Source organism: Osmerus eperlanus, chromosome 10, assembly GCF_963692335.1.
Source record: "Osmerus eperlanus chromosome 10, fOsmEpe2.1, whole genome shotgun sequence".
Taxonomy (NCBI): Eukaryota; Metazoa; Chordata; class Actinopteri; order Osmeriformes; family Osmeridae; genus Osmerus; species Osmerus eperlanus.
The window spans coordinates 677,986-700,074 of record NC_085027.1 but is presented as its reverse complement, the minus strand read 5'-3'; positions in this window follow the sequence as shown (position 1 = coordinate 700,074).

Genomic DNA, 22,089 nt, shown 5'->3' with positions numbered 1-22,089 from the left:
GAGGAGTGGAGAGAGGGAGAAGAGAGAGGGAGAGGGTGAAAAGATGTGTTACTGACTATGCAACATGGATTCATAGATGCAGAGAGGATGATTGCACCCTGTCCACCAGAAGCACAAGACGGGAACCAGCAGGTCAGAAGCAACTCCCAGGTTCAAATCCCGACCCTGTACATGGCTTTATACATAAGCGTCTGTTAATTGAACACGATATTATAAATAGACAAGCTTCAACAGTGAATGTGTTTGGGAACTCTTCCCTGCTGACTGACGTCTCCTGGACGGTGAGGTTCCACCAGGTTCCTCCAGGTTCCTCCAGGTTCCTCCAGGTTCCACCAGGTTCCTCCAGGTTCCTCCAGGTTCCTCCAGGTTCCACCTCACGCTAGGTTCTCTCTGCGGTGTGTTTTCAGCTGTCTGCTGCATTGTGACATCATGCACCAGTGGGGGTCTGTAATACAGACTTAAAACTTGGGAAAAGCTCAACTTTTGAGTGTTCACAGATCCGCTTGACCAATCAGAGCACAGGTGTTTTAAATCCCCTGCACAGTGTGGTACGCAGCACCAACAGTTGGATCCCACCCATCCTGACCAGACACGTGTGTGGAGGCACGCTGTAGAGAGAACCTGCTGTGATATTAGACACCTCCAGCTCACCTCTAGGAGGCTCATGGCTTCATCTTCCTCGTCATCATCACAGTGGCCAATCAGCTGTCGTTGCCATTCTGGGATGAAGTCCTTTCACACAGTTTACCATTCAGTCATATCAAGTGGAGTGACATCACTTCCTTCAAAAACAGGAAGTGTGAAAGTGTGCAGAGTGCAAATAGAGGATGTCAAGTGAGGCCCTAGAAGGTTCAAGAAGTGCTGACTTGCACAAAAACAGGAAGTAAACCTTTGGCCTCCTCCTCATCCACACATGTAGTAGTGCCTCTTTTTCTTACCATCCGATTTAACGCAACTTTTCCTCCCTGAAGGATCACGGGGTATGTGTTTACGACAAGTATTCTCTGTTTCTACGAGAGGCTTGAAAACAAACGAGTTGTTTTGACTGGCGATTGAATCCATTGGAATGAAAGTATTACATCATTCACAACATCCTAACACTCATTTCTAACAGAAAGTTCACTGAACAAACTTGTCATTAACACAGCAATGAAAATATTGTAAAAGTATGTTTCTAAAATATGGGGATCTAATTTATGATGATGTGGGATTTTTTAAGTGGTTTTGTCTTCTTGTCATAACTCGTTACGATCATCCACATTTTCCATGTCACAATTGTTTTAATTCTTCATCCAAATTTATCTTTATAATTTTAAACTTCTGAAGTTCTGTTCTACTCCAAACTGTTTTCAGAACGAAATCCTGGCCCCAATAAAGGTACTAAGTACAGGCTCTATAAAGTGTGTACAGACATGCCATATATAAATAAATATATTGTAATTACAAATGACACATTGTACTGATTAATTCTGTCTGTATGTGGAATTCTTATTTTATGATCTTTTTTTTTTTTTTTTAAGTGTGAATTTGATTCTTTAGTTAAAAATGTTGATGCAGCATTCTGGTGTTCTGTCTTTTCTGCTTTAGAGACACACACACACACGCACACGCGCACGCACACACATGTGTACATACCCATACACACAGTACCACATACACGTACACTTGCAAATGCATCCACACCCAGGCACACTGACACACACACCTGGTTCTAATTTTCTGCATGTTTTATTTTGTGAAGTGAGAGGTGAAGCTGCTGTGAAGTGAGAGGTGAAGCTGCTGTGAAGTGAGAGGTGAAGCTGCTGTGAAGTGAGAGGTGAAGCTGCTGTGAAGTGAGAGGTGAAGCTGCTGTGAAGTGAGAGGTGAAGCTGCTGTGAAGTGAGAGGTGAAGCTGCTGTGAAGTGAGAGGTGAAGCTGCTGTGAAGTGAGAGGTGAAGCTGCTGTGAAGTGAGAGGTGAAGCTGCTGTGAAGTGAGAGGTGAAGCTGCTGTGAAGTGAGAGGTGAAGCTGCTGTTGAGGTTTTGCTCCAGGTTGGTTCTAGTAGTACTCATCCTCCAGGTTGGGTTCGTAGGAGACCGGCAGGGGTTTAACTCCGTAATCTGTGAATATTACATCTAAATCTGTAATCTTTCTCTATAATCGGATGTGATATATATACTTTATATATTTTTTTTATTATTATGATATTATGAATTATATTTGACGTGGACAGTTTTAGTGGTCATCTGATCTTCCAGTCTCACCATCAGAAGGGCTGCTGAGGTCTATGAGAAGATCTGGATTGAACAGCAGTTCCAGATCTGGACTGTCCTCTCCTCGACTGGAAACACAAGGGTACGAACCAGGAGTATACACATTACTTTCACACTGTACTAATTTACACACTCTTCTTTGGATAGAAGAATGAGCTGTGTGTGTCTTTATGTCCAACTGACTCCCCCACCTGTGCGATAGAGGTACAGCTAAGGTTGCACCAATCAGAGCTGAGATTAGAAGCATGGTCACCATCACCTGAGGGTTCTCCAGAAGTCGCATGTTCAGACTGCCGTTAGACAAGCACAGGTCCGACATTCCCGTCGCCACTGGATCACCTCATGACGCCACAATCTGACTGTGACAGAGAGACGTTTCCAAGGTTTTCACATTGTTCGATTCAAAGTTATTTTTTGTATACCCTATTTGTGTTACTTAAAAAAGTGTGGGCTCTGACATATACTTCAGAAAAAAGTAGTCATTACTAGTAGTACTACCTGTTTTAGTGTCACGTTGGTATCTGGACCTCACATCATATTAGTACATTAATTCTAAATGACGCTATAGACACGCCCAGCGTTCGCCGGAATAATTTTTTAACGCCAACTATTTAAAACATCTCCCATATATGGCCATGGGTGATCAGGAATGTCTCTTCTCGGTCATGTCGACATCGCTAACTCCCTCTGTCTCATCCATAACGTACCTTTTTTCGAAACTTTTTTTCCACACACTGAAAGGAAAACAGAGAAGCCGATTTCTGTAAAAATCTAGTCGATTAAAGCAGAGCACAGTAGAGTAGTACAGTCATCATCAAGTACTCATCAATGATGCAAACTTTTGGTTTGCAACTTAAAAAAAAAAAATGTTTTCCAACCTTTCAAAACGGTTTTACGGAGCCCGAGAAACTTTCGCCTCCGCACGAGAAAATAATTTGTAAAGAACTGGTTATTTGCACACAATAGATGATTAGTTTCACGTTTACTTGCCATTTATATTTACAGGTATGGCTAAAACTAAATTAACTGGGCCTGCTCCTCTACATAACCCTTTATTAAATAAAAGTGTTGTCAACGTTGCAAATTGTGTGTATAAATAAAAGAACGTCAGCTTGTTTAACAAGTCCCGTTTACCAAAACAGTTGGGCCTACGTGTACCGTACATTCAAGTGAAACGATAGTCTTTGCTCTGCTTTACTAGGGCCTATAGCCTATTACCGCCTAGTGTTAGGTCTATAACATAAAATATGTTATAATATAAATAGGCTATGTCAACAATAAAACAGTAGCAAACATGTTAACATACAACACACCAGTAACCATATGGTGTCAATTTCCCGAAAGCTGTAGTAAATCTACTTGGTAGATTGGTATTTTGTTATGTTTCCAACTTTTTGGGGAGAATATTGTTTCAACCTTTCAAAACTTTTTTTTTTCTCACACAACAGTTTCCAGTTTTGTCCTGTATTCTTTTTTCATCCTTTCCTAAAAATGTTATATTTTTTCCCCCAACCTTTCAAAACAAAAACAAATCGCTTTTTACACAGTGAAAGGGGAGGAGAGGAGAACAGTGAAGCCCAAACATTAGAATAAAGCAATAGCTCAGTACGGCCACAGTGACAAAGTTGGCTTACTTGTTTGAAATAGCTTGTTTCAAAGGGGGTTCTATATTGATATGGGTTCTATAGTGATATGCAATATGAGTAAATGTTTAAAGATCAGTAGAATGGTAAAACGTAATGGGGAAGTTTAAGTCATAATATAGTTCAGGACCATTTTTACAATGTATTATGCAACTGTTTTAACTATGAGTCTCACCAGCATTACCTGTTGCTGTATAAGATAAGAGAACCCGGTTTCATTCTACACATTCACTCTTTGTTTCACTCAACACATTTATGATGAATGCTTTTTAATCTATGCAATCTTCATAAAAAATCTTTATTTTACGGGTTGCATGGTGGTAGACCGCGTGTAGATCCCATTAACACGCCTCCGTTTGAGATAAAGTACTGTATGAACTAAGGATGAGTGGAGATCATAAGAGTTATCTGCTGTTTCACCACTGGGGGGCAGTAGTGTCCTGACTCAAGTCCAGTCAGGTCAAACAAGAGGGTGTTTTTACTTACCACTATATACCAAGTTAGGCATTACCCCCCCTCTAACCTCCCCCTTCCAGACTTCTCTCTCCCCCCAGACCTCCCTTCCCCCACCTCCTCTCCAGATCTCCCCCTAGCTAGCACCAATAACCTGTCTCTCTCTCACCCCACCTACCCTCATCTATATCTAGCTAGCTAGCACTGCTAACCTTACTCTCTCCCACTCTACCAGCCCTGGTCTAATACACACCAGCCCTGGTCTAATACACACCAGCCCTGGTCTAATACATTACATTTACATTACATTTAGTCATTTAGCAGACGCTCTTATCCAGAGCGACTTACAGTAAGTACAGGGACATTCCCCCTAGGTCAATAGGGTTAAGTGCCTTGCCCAGGGACACAACGTCATTTGGCACGGCTGGGATTGGGAACCAAAAACCTTCTGATTGGTAGCCCGATTACTGTACTCTCTCCCACTCTACCAGCCCTGGTCTAATACACACCAGCCCTGGTCTAATACACACCAGCCCTGGTCTAATACACACCAGCCCTGGTCTAATACCCACCGCACACACCAGCCCTGGTCTAATACACACCAGCCCTGGTCTAATACACACCAGCCCTGGTCTAATACACACCAGCCCTGGTCTAATACACACCAGCCCTGGTCTAATACACACCAGCCCTGGTCTAATACACACCTGGTCTAATACACACAAAATATATATTTCAGCACTGTAATGCTACCACCTCCTCCACCTCTAAAGGTCACAATAGAGGTGTGCGTAAGTGTCTGTGTTTTTGGTGTGTGTAGGAGGTGTGTGTAAGTGTGTGTAGGAGGGGGTTAGCTTGCAAAAAGTGGTTTTGATCACACATTATTAATATATAGAAATAAGTGTGTGTGTGTCTCTGCGCAAGTGTGAGCCCTCTGTCCATGCAGGGTTTGATGTGTGTAGAAAGTGAGAGGGATTAATGTGTGGCTCGCTCATCCTACAAGCCCCCACATTCCTGCCTGTCACACACACAAAGCAGCATTATACCTCCACACTCTGACTCACATGCACACACACTCCTGCACACACACACAAACGCATACCTGCTCGCATGCACACACACCCACACACCCACACAACCACACACACACCCCACCCTGTGGCCTAGAGCCATACTATACACATTGTGTAGGTTTGTGGGATGACAGGTTTAATACCACCGGTAAATGATTCTCTACAGTAACCCTGCGGAGAGGAGAGGGGAGGAGATACGTGACTACATCTCTCATCTCATCTCCTTTTGAAGTTTACTTCATTGTGAATGAAAGGGGAAGTCCACAGATTGCTGTGACCCGACCCGGCAAGAATGGATATCTGTCTATGCTTGGTTAGTGGATGTGTGTGTGTGTGTGTGTATGTGTGTGTGTACAAATGTCTGTGTTGAGTTTGTGCATGTCCACCTGTCTGTGTGATTGTGTTGACTGTAGCTCAGTTCACTGAAAGAGTTGTAGTTCACTTATGACCACAATCTTCTTTGTGTATGTGTGTAGGTGTGTGTACATGTGTGTGAATGTGTGTGTATGTGTGTGTTCTTTCATGCTCCTCTGTTGAGGCACACCTGCTAGCTGTTGAGCTGTCAGTGTGACAGCAGGAGAACACACCTTTCAGGTTCCAGGTTCTCACCTGGAGGACGTTGGAGAGTGGGAGACCTTGTGTGTTCCATCTCTGGTTCTAGTTCGAGTCAGATGCTCGGTTATTGTCAATGAAAGCTTGATTTTCAGCCTTCCAACAGAGCAGACAAGATCATACAAAAATACAATTTAACCTTCATGATGTAAACAATGTACAGTGTTTATCTAGAGTAACACAGACTAACATAAATACATAACATGTAAATCTGGAACATTCTGGTCAGCAACTAGAATAGCATAGAAGACTAGTAGAATAATCTATAGCAACTAGAATCAATAATTTGTCAAGTAGAAATTAAAAATAATGTTTGTAATGGAAAGGCGACTGAAAAATAGAACTTTTGTAACAATGTGCTCTCATCGTGTTGAAGCAGAACCTCTCCTGGCCAGGAGGGGGAGCTGCTGTCTAGAGGCAGTGATCCACAGAGCTGGAGCTTCCCTTTCCTGTTCCCAGCAGCAGCATTACAACACACACACACACATTACAACACACGGTGTGTTGTAATGTGTGTGTGTGTGTTGTAATGTGTGTGTGTGTGTTGTAATGCAGCAGCATTACAACACACACACACACATGACAAGTCTTGTCAAGTTCAAGTTCAGACTGAGCAGCTCAGAAATGTGACCCAACAGTGAGCTGCCTCCCTGGGCTGCCCTCGCTGGGCTGCCCTCGCTGGGCTGGCCTCCCTGGGCTGGCCTCCCTGGGCTGGCCTCCCTGGGCTGCCCTCGCTGGGCTGGCCTCCCTGGGCTGGCCTCCCTGGGCTGGCCTCCCTGGGCTGGCCTCGCTGGGCACGGGAGGAAAATCCCCTGATTCCCTGGGTGAGTAATTACTCTGCAGCGGGAGTTTGTCCTCTTTCTGACACATGACTGACGTGTGTGTGTGTCTCATGGGAGAGAGAGAGGTATGCGTGTGTGTGTGTCTCATGGGAGAGAGAGAGGTATGTGTGTGTGTGTGTCTCATGGGAGAGGGTGAGAGAGAGGTATATGTGTGTGTGTGTGTGTGTGTGTGTGTGTGGACGAACCATGAGTTTAGTTCAGGTTGGCTCTGGTACAGAAGTCACATCATCACCTCTCCATATCAGACCAGGGAGCTCCCAGACCCAGCCCCCTGACCCAGACCCAGCCCCCTGCCATTTGAACCCAGCCCCCTGCCATCTAAACCCAGCCCCCTGCCATCTAAACCCAGCCCCCTGCCATCTAAACCCAGCCCCCTGCCATCTAAACCCAGCCCCCTGCCATCTGAACCCAGCCCCCTGCCATCTGAACCCAGCCCCCTGCCATCTAAACCAAGCCCCCTGACCTAGACCCAGCCCCCTGCCATCTAAACCCAGCCCCCTGCCATCTAAACCCAGCCCCCTGCCATCTAAACCCAGCCCCCTGCCATCTAGACCCAGCCCCCTGCCATCTAAACCCAGCCCCCTGCCATCTAAACCCAGCCCCCTGCCATCTAAACCCAGCCCCCTGCCATCTAAACCCAGCCCCCTGCCATCTGAACCCAGCCCCCTGCCATCTGAACCCAGCCCCCTGCCATCTAAACCAAGCCCCCTGACCTAGACCCAGCCCCCTGCCATCTAAACCCAGCCCCCTGCCATCTAAACCCAGCCCCCTGCCATCTAAACCCAGCCCCCTGCCATCTAGACCCAGCCCCCTGCCATCTAAACCCAGCCCCCTGCCATCTAAACCCAGCCCCCTGCCATCTAAACCCAGCCCCCTGCCATCTAAACCCAGCCCCCTGCCATCTAAACCCAGCCCCCTGCCATCTAAACCCAGCCCCCTGCCATCTAAACCCAGCCCCCTGCCATCTAAACCCAGCCCCCTGCCATCTAGACCCAGCCCCCTGCCATCTAAACCCAGCCCCCTGCCATCTAAACCCAGCCCCCTGCCATCTAAACCCAGCCCCCTGCCATCTAAACCCAGCCCCCTGCCATCTAAACCCAGCCCCCTGCCATCTAAACCCAGCCCCCTGCCATCTAAACCCAGCCCCCTGCCATCTAAACCCAGCCCCCTGCCATCTAGACCCAGCCCCCTGCCATCTAAACCCAGCCCCCTGCCATCTAAACCCAGCCCCCTGCCATCTAAACCCAGCCCCCTGCCATCTAAACCCAGCCCCCTGCCATCTAAACCCAGCCCCCTGCCATCTAAACCCAGCCCCCTGCCATCTAAACCCAGCCCCCTGCCATCTAAACCCAGCCCCCTGCCATCTAGACCCAGCCCCCTGCCATCTAAACCCAGCCCCCTGCCATCTAAACCCAGCCCCCTGCCATCTAAACCCAGCCCCCTGCCATCTAAACCCAGCCCCCTGCCATCTAAACCCAGCCCCCTGCCATCTGAACCCAGCCCAGGCCTGCTGTAGGGAGTCAGGTGGCCAGTTAGATTCCCGGTCATGCCAACTGACGTTGTGTCCTTGGGAAAGGCGCTTCACCCTACTTGCCTTGGGGGAATATCTCTGTACTTACTGTAAGTCGCTCTGGATAAGAGCGTCTGCTAAATGACTAAATGTAAATGTAGGTACAGGCCTGCTGTAGGTGGGGAACATATGCTGCCCAGCAACCTATCCCCCCTATTTGTGTGTGTGTGTGCACGTTGAAGACAGCATCACTGCAGCTTCATGCCATGTAGCTATGACGACCAGCTACAATTGAGGAGGAACTGTTGTGTGGCTGAAATGGAAACAGGAAACACCTACAGCTAGTGGAGTTGGGGGGAGAAGAGAGAGGGGGAGAGAGAGAGAGGGGGAGAGAGAGAGGGAGAGAGGAGAGATGAGGGGAAGAGAGGGAGAGAGAGAGGGGGGGGGAGAGGGGGGAAAGAGCTCATACCAGAACAGACATTTACATTTAGTCATTTAGCAGACGCTCTTATCCAGAGCGACTTACAGTAAGTACAGGGACATTCCCCCCGAGGCAAGTAGGGTGAAGTGCCTTTCCCAAGAAATGTAATTTCCGGCAGGGAATCGAACCTGCAACCTTCTGATTAATAGCCCGATTCTCTAATTGCTCAGCCATCTGACCCCACATTGTCTGGGCTCTCTCCAAATCATTACAGACTCTGCTGTGTGTGTGTCTGTGTGTGTCTGTGTGTGTCTGTGTGTGTCTGTGTGTGTCTGTGTGTGTGCGTGTTGCTGGAGGAAGTTAATTATGGTCTGTTGTAGATTTAATTGTTGTTGTAGTTCATGGCATGGTTATAGCTCAGTGGTTAGAGCATTTAACTGCAGATAAAGAAGGTGCTGGTTCAAATCCCCTTGTACGTTAGTATGGACAGACGTGTCTGCTAAATGAATATATTGTCGTTATTGTCAGAGAATTACTGACCCTCAGGAGGTGGAGCGTTCCTCTGAAACCTGTGAGATATCTGACATGCTGGTATTTACAGTATTAGTTGTAGTTTTGTGATTTCAGGCCAGAGTTCTGTCCTAAAAGCTGAAGTGTGATTGTGTTTGAGCAGGTGTGTGTGTGTGTGTGTGTGTTGGTTTGTGGGAGCTTTTCAGAACCTGAACAAACTTTAGACAGGAAGACCCCAGGGCTCATCAATGATGCAGAAATACACACACACACACACACACACACACACACTGTCCACAAACACACACACACACTGTCCACAAACACACACACACACACACTGTCCACACACACATACACACACATACTATCCACACACATATATATATAACACACATACACACAAAAACTTTCCACAAAACACATCCACACACATATCATCCACACACACACCTTCAAGCTGTAAAGCACAGTCCCCTCTAACTCACCACAAGGACAAACTAACACAAAAGCAGCAGAATCCTGATCCGGAGGAGGGATGTTCCCCCCTCCCTGCTGGCTCGGGCTCTCTTCTGCTGGCCTTTGTGAGACTCAGCAGGTGGTATGGTGCAGTGGCTGGGGGCTGGGTGGTGATGGGGGATGGGGGCAGAGGATGGTGGTGGCTGGGGGGGGGGTGGGGGGGGCAGGGGGGGACAGGGGGAGGGCGGGGGGGGGGGGGCAGGGGGGGGGGTGGACACCTTTCTTGTCAGCCAAGCACCTGTGCGTCTCAGCCCCACACAGCTCTACTGCCCCCAGACATCAGGACAAAGACACAGCAATGACAAAGTCACTTTCTTCTCTTTGTTCTCTCTCTCTCCCTTTCTCTCCTCCCTTTCTCTCCTCTCTCTCTCTCTCTCTCTCTCTCTCTCTCTCTCTCTCTCTCTCTCTCTCTCTCTCTCTCTCTCTCTCTCTCTCTCCCTTTCTCCTCCCTTTCTCTCTCTCTCTCTCTCTCTCTCTCTCTCCCTTTCTCTATCTCTCTCACCCTCACATTCTCTCCCTTTCTATCCCTCTCTCTGCTCTCTCTCTCTCTCCGTCTCTTTTTTCAGTTTCAAAGCCAGAGGTGTTTCTACCTGTCTCACAAAATTCTTCCACCCTGTGTGGGTGTGTGGTGAGTGTGTGTGTGTGAGTGTGTGTGTGTGTGTGTGAGTGTGTGTGTGTGTGTGTGTGTAAGTGTGTGTGTGAGTGTGTGTGTGTGAGTGTGTGTGTGTGAGTGTGTGTGTAGACAGTGGCAGTGATATATGGAAGGCTGTAGGAGGCTGATGACTGCCAGACAGAGATGGTATCTGGAGATGTCCCTAACAGCGAGCTCACACACACTCACACACACACACTCACACACACACACACACACACACTCACACACACTCACTCATACACACACAGAGAGATCCTTTTTCCATGAAATGTCACTTTATCACCGAGAATAAGTATAACACCATAGAAAGCCAGAACAAGGAAAGAGAAAAGCTCAACTTTGGAGAGGAAACTTAATTTGAAAAAGCTAATCACTCAGTTGCCTAGAAACAGAATCATCTAAATAAAGGCTTCTACAGCAGGCGGAGCAGGACATCAGTCACACCTCCGGGCAGCAGAGATGATTGGAGACATTGTACAATGCTCAGCACGCAGTTTGTCCCACTAACCCATGAGAACATGAATGCTCACGCGCACAGACACATACAAGAGACATTTACACTTAGACACACACACACACACATATGCGGAAATGTGCACACACACAATCTATTTTCTCACAGCCAAATTCACACACACACACCCTCTCTCTCACACACACACCCTCTCTCTCACACACACCCTCTCTCTCACACACACAGCCTCTCTCTCACACACACACCCTCTCTCACACACACACACCTTCCCTCTCACACACACACCCTTGTGCACACACACGTTCAGAGTCCCTCTCTCTCCCTAAAGCAAACACTGGCAGGCAGGAAAGAGGGTCAGCTTATTGTTTCTTCTGAAGTGCATGTCAAACAAACAGGATCTACTGATGGGTAATGAGTGAGAGACAGAGGGAGAAAGAGAAGAGGAGGGGGAAGAGAGAGAGAGGAGGAGAGAGTCAGGGTCTCCCTTTCCATTCAGATCTTTTCTTGTCCCTCTCCTCCTCTCGCTCCAGAGATGAGGCGTCTTGGTCATTGTGTGAAGCCATTGAGGCGTGAACACTTGCCGCTGGGTGAGGACTGCCCCCCCCTTCACCCCCCCGGCCCCTCCCCCTGTCTGTCCCACAGTTTAGCTAAGTAGCTCTTAATTAGCTCATCAAGGCGTGACAAGGATCCCAACACTTAAGTTACTCTGTGGTTAAGTGTGTGTGTGTGTGTGTCTTTGTCTCATTGTATGTATATGGTGTGTGTGTGACTCACTGTGTGTTTGTGTTTGTGTGTGTGTTTGTGTGTTTGTGTGTGTCTCAGTTTGCATGTGTGTTTCTGTGGGAACACCAGTCAGGAAGGAAGCAGTGATCTCATCCTGGAGCAGAGCAGGGTGTCCAACGGCAACGACCAATTAAAAGCTGCCCTGCAGCGGATCTCTAACAGCTGATTGGTGTTCAGAGATGAACAACCGGTGCTAGTTGCCTACCTGTCCTTGGAACCCCCCCCGCCCACACACACACACACTCACACACACACCCAGGCAAGCAGGGGTCAGGTTGATGGACAGGGCTGATGAGGGAGAGCTGCTTAGGGGGTGGTGTGCCACTCTGCCCCCAGGGCCTACATCAGCTCCTCGCTCTGGCTCGTCTCCCTGACAGCCTGGCGGCTCTGGGGGTCCAGCACCAGGGGACCTGCCCTCCTGTACACACCTCCACAGAGACTGCTGCTTTCACTTTACATTCCCTTTCATTCTGGGATGTAACAACCAGGAGGAGAGGAGGCAGGCAGAGCCAGTCCACATGCAGATACAGGCCCAGACACACAGACTGACAACCGAAGGGTCGTTGATAAATGTTCCTCCTCCTTTTCCCCCTCCTCCTCCTCTCTTCTTTCTGCAGGTGAGGAGAGACCACCTGGGACATCGTTACCCACAATGCTCTGTGGTCCTTGTCCTCCAAACATCATCCCTGGAGTGTCTTTGTGTCCATGGTGATCCCCTGGGGAAAAGTAGAGCTCAGCTGTAGAGCAGTTAACTACTGACCAAGAGGTCGATGGTTCAAATCCCCCCCTCCTCCCCGTTACGTCTCTTGATAAAAGCGTGTGCTAAATTAACCCATTATTAGATTACATCTGTTTACACCACTCTCTCTTGCCTGTAGCCATGGTGACCCAGGGCTGTCTGGTGGTGTCTATTGGCTGCAGCTGGCACAAGCTGTTGCATTGTGGGCCAGGAGAGGGGCGGGGGGAGGTCTGGACGAGGCCCTTCTTATGCGGCCTGATCCAGGGAGGAGGAAGTCCTGGGCTGCCTAGGCAGCATCTGGTGGTGATATTGATGCAGAACGCTAATCCCTCCTATTGACTCTGCTCAGCTAAACTCAGGTCTCCTCCTTTGGGCTCGGGGAGGGGGCGGGCTCGGGGAGGGGTAGGGCGGGGGGGAAGAGTAGGGGTAGGGGCAGGGGAGGGCGGGGGGAGGGCAGGGGAGGGCGGGGGAGTTGGTCCTTTGTCCAATCTAAAGAGGCTAAACTCTAATTTCCTCTCATTAGCCAATCAGATGCAAATGAGGGCTGATGGGCAGGTCTGCCCCTGAGGGATGTGGAGAGAGAGAGCGAAAGGGAGAGAGAAAGGGGGGAAGTGGAGAGAGATGAAGACAGCTTAGTGGTTAAAGCATTTGACTTCAGTTCAAGAGGTTGCAGGTTCAGATATACCCGTTTGTCTGCTAACTGAACACGTTACTGCATCTGCCTTGCAAACTCCCAGAGATGGGAAGTAACAAAGTACTAATCCTTTGTTACTGTATTTAAGTAGATCTTTTTTTTTAATTCTTATTCTTATTTTTATATATATTTTATTTTATATTTAAATTGTTTTATTCTTAGATTGTTTAGTTCTTAGGAATAGTTAAATTTCTGTACCTTTACTTACAGTTTTTCTCGATTGGTTACACACATTTTCTGAATGCATACCTCATACTCTCAGAACTCTACACACAAATCACACACACACACACACACAATGGGCAAAACCCCTCACTTCTCCTGCAAAATTAAACTTTACATTCAAAACAATGTTATTTCTTCTCAAAATTGTATTTTGTCTTCAAATGACACACACAACCCATCATATGAATCGACATTTATAAGAACCGTTTGAACACTGATGTGCTCAATGTAAAACACTATCATCATAGTGATTTAGGCCTTTTTTGTTCAGTGTTACATTTACTACAGACAGTACATACATAAGTGTGTTGTAAAATATTTGAGAATATTGTTTTTATACTCAGAACACAGAAATACACGGTAACAAATATATTTTACATATATGTACACAGTGTACATCCCAACCAACACAAAGTTGCACATACAGTGGTTTACATACAAAACAACAGAATAATTTACTGTATAGTGTATACAGTTACATTATTATTATTTTTCTTTGTATTTGCCGTAATGTTATGGCGTTATTTTCTAGGACCATGTTCATGATTTCAGTTTCCTGTTCAGGAGACAGAAGACGTTCCCGACCACCTTGTGTTGGTAATCTTTCAGTTCTGCTAAACATATAGTAAAATACTGTAAATACTGTGTAGGAATACAAAGTAGGAATACATTTTCCAAATACTTGAAACATACTTTATTTTTACAGTCCTACAGAACAGTCCACAGGCAATACTTTACTACTGTACTCATTGAGTACTGTATTGATATGCAGTAGGCCTACTGCAATTTTGTAGTGAGAGTAGATTTCTTACCTATTCTCATTTCGGAAAGTCCCGATGATGGATGCTACAGTGTACCTGCTCAAATTTGGCTGTACTCTTTGCCCAGCCTCCCTCATTGTTAGACCATGGTTGACTACATGGTCAACCAAAGCGGCTCGGATCTCATCAGAGATTATGGTCCTTGGCCTTCCTCATCCTCGTCCTCCCTGTCCTCCTCCTCTTACTCTCACTCCTCTGCCTCTGTTTCCAATGTTGGCATCCATTGCTCAAAAACAGAAAAGGTCACCTGTTGCCCTTTTATTCTAAAGCTCTGATTGCTAATTGTAAAACTGTGTGACAGGTGTTTGTCCATGCGATGAGTCAGTGTGCGTATTTGAATGGCAGTGTGTTCTTTGTGAAAACAAAAGATTTTCTTCATGAAAATTGTGCCAAATGCAGAGAATTGTGTGTAGTGTTTTGAAAAAAGTGTGTGTTAGAACTGCAATTTGAGTGTAAAGCAGGAATTGTGCTTATAGTTTAGCACAATTGGTTCATGGGGTTGGTGCATGAGTTACATGTTGTGGTCATTGTGTCTCAAGTACCAGTATTTGTGTGTAAACAATTGAGAAAAACTGTAAGTTTAAATCAGTATTTGGTGGCATGATCTCTCTCTCTCCTTCCTCTTCGAAAGGAATTCAAAAGAATATTTTTTAAAGAATATATTCGAAAGAATATTTTCGAAATAAAGTTTCTAAAGGTTTATTTGTATTTTATTTAACAAAAAAAGGTTAAATAAAAGGTTGCATCATTGATGAGTACTTAATGAGGACTCTACTATACTTTACTGTACTCTATTGTACTCTGCTCTGCTTTACTCTGCTGTTCTGCCCTCTCCTCTACTCTCACTGTGTGTGAAAAAGGCAGGAGGACTCAGTATGACTTTACGATACTTTATTTCCCACTATACAAACACGATTGTACATTTGATTTGGCATTGTGGTTCTGCTCGCATCGGCTCCCTGCCGCATCCAACGAGACACCGTCTCGACCTCCGAGCAGAGAGCAGCGACGCATTCCCCCTGAAACAGGAAACAGAACCAAGGGTGGAGGCCGGGGAGGCGGAGGCAGCAGGAAGACTGAAGTCTATGTCGCACTAGCGATGCATATGCCGGGAATCCCTTATATACCCCGCCCTATTAGGAGGGAGTGCCCTGCGCATAAAATGACGCGTTGCTAGTGACGCGCTATGTCTCACGTCCTCCTTCATGAACCAGCTCCGCTTGTTTTCGAAAAAAAGGTACGTCATGGATGATGTGGACATGACTGAGAATGGAGACCTTCCTGATCACCCATGGCCATATGAGGGAGATTGTTGAGACCAACGAAATTGTTGGTGTCAAAAAGGATTCCTGGCAAATGCGTCAATAGTGTCTTTTTGTATTAATGTATTAATATGGTCTGAGGTCCAGATCCCAGTGGTTACTTTTTACTTAAGTATATGTCAGAGCCCACACTCCTTTACTTTATCTTGAGTGAAAAAGCCTTTCTAAACATGGGTATCTGTTCTTCTACTTGAGGAAAGGATGTGTGTACCATCTCTGCAGCTTCCACAGTGTATTCCTCTCACGCTGACAGTCTAGTCCTTTAGCAGACTTTAAATAGTTCTTTAGAGAAGTTTAAAGTTTCCCTGTTGCTTCTCCTGGTTGGTGCAGTGTGCTCTGCAGAGCGGAGTCTGAAGGTAGTTTGGCGGAGAGTGACTTTGCTGTGTCTTGTTACTCTGTGTCAGCATGTCAGAATAATGACAGCAGGAGAGAGGCGGGGTGTGGCTGACCCAAGCATGGCCCGCTCACAATCAGCATGAATATTCATACCTGCATATGGCTTTCTGCATCAAGACCCACCCGCTCCTACAGGCTCTAATTAGGACACCTAACGTGAAGGAGAACTGGGAGGTGTCAAAGTAGCGGAGTGGGTGGGTGTGTGTCTGGTGTGTAGAGTGTGTAGTGTGTGTGTGTGTCAGTGGGGTGTGTGTGTTTATGTGCATGTCCATGCATGTGTATGTGTGTGTGTGTGTCAGTGGGGTGTGTGTGTTTATGTGCATGTCCATGCATGTGTATGTGTGTGTGTGTGTCAGTGGGGTGTGTGTGTTTATGTGCATGTCCATGCATGTGTATGTGTGTGTGTGTGTCAGTGGGGTGTGTGTGTTTATGTGCATGTCCATGCATGTGTATGTGTGTGTGTGTGTCAGTGGGGTGTGTGTGTTTATGTGCATGTCCATGCATGTGTATGTGTGTGTGTGTGTCAGTGGGGTGTGTGTGTTTATGTGCATGTCCATGCATGTGTATGTGTGTGTGTGTGTCAGTGGGGTGTGTGTGTGTTTATGTGCATGTCCATGCATGTGTATGTGTGTGTGTGTGTCAGTGGGGTGTGTGTGTTTATGTGCATGTCCATGCATGTGTATGTGTGTGTGTGTGTCAGTGGGGTGTGTGTGTTTATGTGCATGTCCATGCATGTGTATGTGTGTGTGTGTGTCAGTGGGGTGTGTGTGTTTATGTGCATGTCCATGCATGTGTATGTGTGTGTGTGTGTCAGTGGGGTGTGTGTGTTTATGTGCATGTCCATGCATGTGTATGTGTGTGTGTGTGTCAGTGGGGTGTGTGTGTTTATGTGCATGTCCATGCATGTGTATGTCAGTGGGGTGTTGGATGAGGGTTCTTCCTCTGGCTGTTCAGGACAGGTGTTCTGGGGTTGCACTGGGAAATGTCATTAGGGCAGTGTCACACACACACACACTCATCCATGTGCTTCTGTTTTTGTCCCATCTGGTCATCATACACACACACACACACACACACACACACTCACACACACACACACACACACACACACACACACACACTCATCACACACTATTCATCTTCTCCTTAGCGTCTCCCCTTCCTGGAGAGAGAGAGAGAGGTATGAGGTCAGAGAGAGAGAGGGATGAGGTCTATCCACCTCTCTCCATCAAGAAACGACCTCTGACCTCTCCAGGGTCCTTCCATCGTTCGTTGCCAAGGCAACGCTCCACAGCATCGACATGACAACGAAGAACGTTCAACGTTTGCAGCCACACGCATTCCACAGTCTACACACACTCACTCAACACAATCACTCTTTTACACTCACTACACACATTAACCACACGTACTACACACAGTTACTACACACACACACACACACACACAGACAGACCCAAGAGTGAATGTGTATCCGGCCAACCTAACCAAACAGATCCTCTGTGTCTCTACTGTCAAGCCTGCAGACACAGAAAACCACAAAGCATTTCTCCTCCGTCTACTCTGCTGTTTGATAGAGAGTTCGACTGTGCTGGGATCACATCCTCACAGCTTATTTAACAGTTTCTTCTCAGGCCGTACATCAAGTCTGTGTGATTTGAAATCAAGGAAGGAGAATGAGAGAGAGAGACAAAGAAAGGAAGAAGGTGGGAGGTAAGGAGAGGGAGAGAGGGGTAAGAGAGGGAGAGAGGGGTAAGAGAGGGAGAGAGGGGTAGATAGATGAGGTTTGACAGAGCTGAGAGGGAAGAGGATAATGAGGGTTTACACCATGTCCTCAGATAACTCCTCTCCTCCTCCCCTCTCCTCCCCTCCCCTCCACTCCCCTCTCCTCTCCTCCTCTCCCCCGTCATCTCCTCCCCTTCACTCCCCTCCTCCTCTCCTTTCCTCCCTTCTCCTCTGCTCCTCTCCTCTTTTAATGTTAGATGTTACTGTGCTCAGTAACATCTGCAAGGCATTAGCCCTTCCTAACGTGAGAGAACCACACAGGCCGCGGCATGCAGGCCATCAGGCCACAAGTGTTTAGTTAAACACAGGCCTGGTTCCAACCGTCACTCCAGCCCTGACGAGCCAGGAGCCTCTAGTCCTGACCAGCCAACACAGGGAGATCTGTCCCTCCAGCCCTGACCAGCCAACACAGGGAGATCTGTCCCTCCAGCCCTGACCAGCCAACACAGGGAGATCTGTCCCTCCAGCCCTGACGAGCCAACACAGGGAGATCTGTCCCTCCAGCCCTGACCAGCCAACACAGGGAGATCTGTCCCTCCAGCCCTGACCAGCCAACACAGGGAGATCTGTCCCTCCAGCCCTGACGAGCCAGGAGCCTCCAGCCCTGACGAGCCAACACAGGGAGATCTGTCATCCAGTCTCTCAGCCTCCTCCCTGCCATCATGCCGTCTGTCTCGGCACTATCCCTCCCTTCCCCTCTTCTCTCTCCATCTCCCTCTCTCTCCTCCTTCACGCCTCCCTCCAGAGGAGAGTGGAGAGGTGATGATAATGATCTGTCACAAACACATGAAGAGGACGTTGACAGAGGGGGAGGGAGACGGGAAGGAGAGGGGAGGAGAGGGGAGGGGAGGAGAGGGGAGGAGGAGAGGAGAGGAGAGGAGAGGGGAGGGGAGGGGAGGGGAGGGGAGGGGAGAGGAGAGGAGAGAGGAGAGGAGAGGAGAGGGGAGGGGAGGGGAGGGGGGAGAGGAGAGGAGAGGAGAGGAGAGGAGAGGGAGGAAAGAGAGAGTGAGGATCACAGGCTCAGAAGGATTTTCTTCCAGCTCCTCTCTCTTAGGTGACCTATTTCTCCTCCCCTCCTCTTCTCTTCTCCTCTCTTCTCTTCTCCTCTCCTCTCCTCTCCTCTCCCCCCCCCCCCTCCCCACTCCTCTCCTCTCCCCCCTCCCATACCCTCCCCTCCCCTCTCCTTCCTGCAGGCTATCTGACTGTGTCTCCTGACTGTCTCTCCCCCCCCCCCCCCCCCTCCATGCCTCCTTTGGTTGTTCTAGTATTATCCGATCGATACAGTCTGTGGGGATTGTTAGATTGGTTGTTTACAGTAGCAATCACAGCAGTGCATGTGTGTGTGTGAGAGTGTCTGTATGCATGTGTGTTTGCATGTGAGTGTGTGTGTGTCTGTATGTGTGTGTGTCTCTGCAAGTCTCTTTCCCTCTCTCTCTCTCTCTGGGTGGGGGTGTAAGGCCAGGGGCAGAGGTATGAGGGTGTAAGGCCAGGGGCAGAGGTATGAGGGTGTAAGGCCAGGGGCAGAGGTATGAGGGTGTAAGGCCAGGGGCAGAGGTATGAGGGTGTAAGGCCAGGGGCAGAGGTATGAGGGTGTAAGGCCAGGGGCAGAGGTATGAGGGTGTAAGGCCAGGGGCAGAGGTATGAGGGTGTAAGGCCAGGGGCAGAGGTATGAGGGTGTAAGGCCAGGGGCAGAGGTATGAGGGTGTAAGGCCAGGGGCAGAGGTATGAGGGTGTAAGGCCAGGGGCAGAGGTATGAGGGTGTAAGGCCAGGGGCAGAGGTATGAGGGTGTAAGGCCAGGGGCAGAGGTATGAGGGTGTAAGGCCAGGGGCAGAGGTATGAGGGTGTAAGGCCAGGGGCAGAGGTATGAGGGTGTAAGGCCAGGGGCAGAGGTATGAGGGTGTAAGGCCAGGGGCAGAGGTATGAGGGTGTAAGGCCAGGGGCAGAGGTATGAGGGTGTAAGGCCAGGGGCAGAGGTATGAGGGTGTAAGGCCAGGGGCAGAGGTATGAGGGTGTAAGGCCAGGGGCAGAGGTATGAGGGTGTAAGGCCAGGGGCAGAGGTATGAGGGTGTAAGGCCAGGGGCAGAGGTATGAGGGTGTAAGGCCAGGGGCAGAGGTATGAGGGTGTAAGGCCAGGGGCAGAGGTATGAGGGTGTAAGGCCAGGGGCAGAGGTATGAGGGTGTAAGGCCAGGGGCAGAGGTATGAGGGTGTAAGGCCAGGGGCAGAGGTATGAGGGTGTAAGGCCAGGGGCAGAGGTATGAGGGTGTAAGGCCAGGGGCAGAGAGGACGAGGGGGATTTATCCTGGACCTGGAAATAACACAACACTTTTACAGCATTCAGGAACAACTCTCCTCACTGCATCCATAAAACTGCTTTTATCACTTCATAATCCCTGTGACACACACACACCAGAGCATGATTACACACAGAGACCTCTCTCTCACCTACACACTTTCTACAGGGGAGCACAGCTGGTGAGCGGTCTGTCTTTGCTCTGTCTCTGTCCAGAGCAGACAAGGTGACAAAACGTTTCTACATTTCAAAACGTGTACCTGCTGTTGCTTACTGTACTAAAGGATTGAGTTTCATCTGAACTGCACTGTGGAAAATTAACTCTATGTCAATGTCAAATGGTTTGTACGTGTGTGTATGTCATCCACATTCTGTATACAGAGCTGTGTGTATATGTGTGTGTATATGCGTGTGTGTGTGTCTGTGTGTGTGTGTGTTTGTGTGTGTGTGTATCTGTGTGTGTATATATATCTGGGTCTGTGGGTGTGTGTGTGTGTGTGTGTGTGAGAGAGACATGTTCCCCAACAGGTCACCTGTACCATGACAACACAAAGGCATCACCATGACAACACAGAGGCATCACCATGACAACACATAGACATCACCAAGACAACACAGAGGCATCACCATGACAACACAGAGGCATCCCCATGACAACACAGAGGCATCACCATGACAACACATAGACATCACCATGACAACACATTCAGACACCTGGGAATGTTCTGGAATGCTGCTTTCCTGCAGAGAGAACACAGTCTGCAGAGGAACACAGTCTGCAGAGGAACACAGTCTGCTGAGGAACACAGTCTGCTGAGGAACACAGTCTGCTGAGAGAACACAGTCTGCAGAGGAACACAGTCTCCTGAGAGAACACAGTCTGCTGAGGAACACAGTCTGCTGAGAGAACACAGTCTGCTGAGGAACACAGTCTGCTGAGGAACACAGTCTCCTGAGAGAACACAGTCTGCAGAGGAACACAGTCTGCTGAGAGAACACAGTCTCCTGAGAGAACACAGTCTGCTGAGGAACACAGTCTGCTGAGGAACACAGTCTCCTGAGAGAACACAGTCTGCTGAGGAACACAGTCTGCTGAGGAACACAGTCTGCTGAGAGAACACAGTCTGTTGAGAGAACACAGTCTGCAGAGGAACACAGTCTGCTGAGAGAACACAGTCTGCAGAGGAACACAGTCTGCTGAGAGAACACAGTCTGCTGAAAGAACACAGTCTGCTGAGGAACACAGTCTGCTGAGGAACACAGTCTGCTGAGGAACACAGTCTCCTGAGAGAACACAGTCTGCTGAGGAACACAGTCTGCTGAGGAACACAGTCTCCTGAGAGAACACAGTCTGCAGAGGAACACAGTCTGCTGAGAGAACACAGTCTGCAGAGGAACACAGTCTCCTGAGAGAACACAGTCTGCTGAGAGAACACAGTCTGCAGAGGAACACAGTCTCCTGAGAGAACACAGTCTCCTGAGAGAACACAGTCTGCTGAGGAACACAGTCTGCTGAGGAACACAGTCTGCTGAGAGAACACAGTCTCCTGAGAGAACACAGTCTGCAGAGGAACACAGTCTGCTGAGGAACACAGTCTGCTGAGAGAACACAGTCTGCAGAGGAACACAGTCTGCTGAGAGAACACAGTCTGCTGAGGAACACAGTCTGCTGAGAGAACACAGTCTGCTGAGGAACACAGTCTGCTCTCCTCCACATCATCTCAGACCCTGCAGAGAGAACACAGTCTGAGGACGTATTCTGGTCAGTAACCCTGAGCTTCATCACCTGGTTTAGGTGTGTTCCTGGTGTGTTGTGGTTCCTACAAATAATTCATTTGGGTCTGGGAGGGGGAAGGGGAGGGGGGGTGCATAGCCGTGAAACCTGCAGATATGGTAAACTAACGTAGCAATGTTGATGCTAAGGTTTCCTGTGGAGATTCAGTGTGGATGAAACACTAAGGGCCTGACTGACCCTCAGGAGACCAGCTACCTCTGCACTGATCACACACACACTCTGAGAACACACACACACACACTCTGAGAACACACACACACTCTGAGAACACAC